This window comes from Physeter macrocephalus, chromosome 7 (genome assembly GCF_002837175.3).
Source record: "Physeter macrocephalus isolate SW-GA chromosome 7, ASM283717v5, whole genome shotgun sequence".
Taxonomy (NCBI): domain Eukaryota; kingdom Metazoa; phylum Chordata; class Mammalia; order Artiodactyla; family Physeteridae; genus Physeter; species Physeter macrocephalus.
In genome coordinates, this window is record NC_041220.1 from 80,151,195 (window position 1) to 80,152,331 (window position 1,137).

Below are 1,137 nucleotides of genomic sequence, written 5' to 3' on the forward strand. Positions count from 1 at the left end.
TCTGTAAAAAATGCCATTGGTAATTTGATAGGGATTGCACTGCATCTGTAGATTGCTTTGGGTAGTATAGTCATTTTCACAACGTTGATTCTTCCAATTAAGAACATGGTATATCTCTCCATCTGTTTGTATCGTCTTTAATTTCTTTCATCAGTGTCTTATAGTTTTCTGAGTACAGGTGTTTTACCTCCCTAGGTAGGTTTATTCCTAGGTATTTTATTCTTTTTGTTGCAATGGTAAATGGGAGTCTTTCCTTAATTTCTGTTTCAGATTTTTCATCATTAGTTTATAGGAATATAAGAGATTTCTGTGCATTACTTTAGTATCCGGCAACTTTACCAAATTCATTGATTAGCTCTAGTAGTTTTCTGGTGGTATTTTTAGGATTCTCTATGTATAGTATCATGTCATCTGCAAACAGTGACAGTTTTACTTCTTCTTTTCTAATTTTTATTCCTTTTATTTCTTTTTCTTCTCTGATTGCCATGGCTAGGACTTCCAAAACTATGTTGAATAAGAGTGGCGAGAGTGGACATCCTTGTCTTGTTCTTCTGATCTTGGAGGAAATGCTTTCAGTTTTTCACCATTGAGAATGATGTTTGCTGTGGGTTTGTCGTATATGGCCTTTATTATGTTGAGGTAAGTCCCCTCTATGCCCACTTTCTGGACAGTTTTTATCATAAATCGGTGTTGAATTTTGTCAGAAGCTTTTTCTTCATCTATTGAGATGATCATATGGTTTTTATTCTTCAGTTTGTTAATATGGTTTTCACATTGATTTATTTGTGTATATTGAAGAATCCTTGAATCCCTGTGATAAATCCCACGTGATCATGGCGTATGATCCTTTTAATGTGTTGTTGGATTCTGTTTGCTAGTATTTTGTTGTGGATTTTTGCATCTATATTCATCAGGATTCACCTATTTCTTTGGTAGGACTGAATTCATTGAATTTATCATGTAATCAAGAGAAGCACTGGGCTTCCCTGGTGGCGCAGTGGTTGAGAATCCGCCTGCCGATGCAGGGGACACAGGTTTGTGCCCCAGTCCGGGAAGATCCCACATGCCACGGAGCGGCTGGGCCCATGAGCCATGGCCGCTGAGTCTGCGCGTCCGGAGCCTGTGCTCCGCAACGGG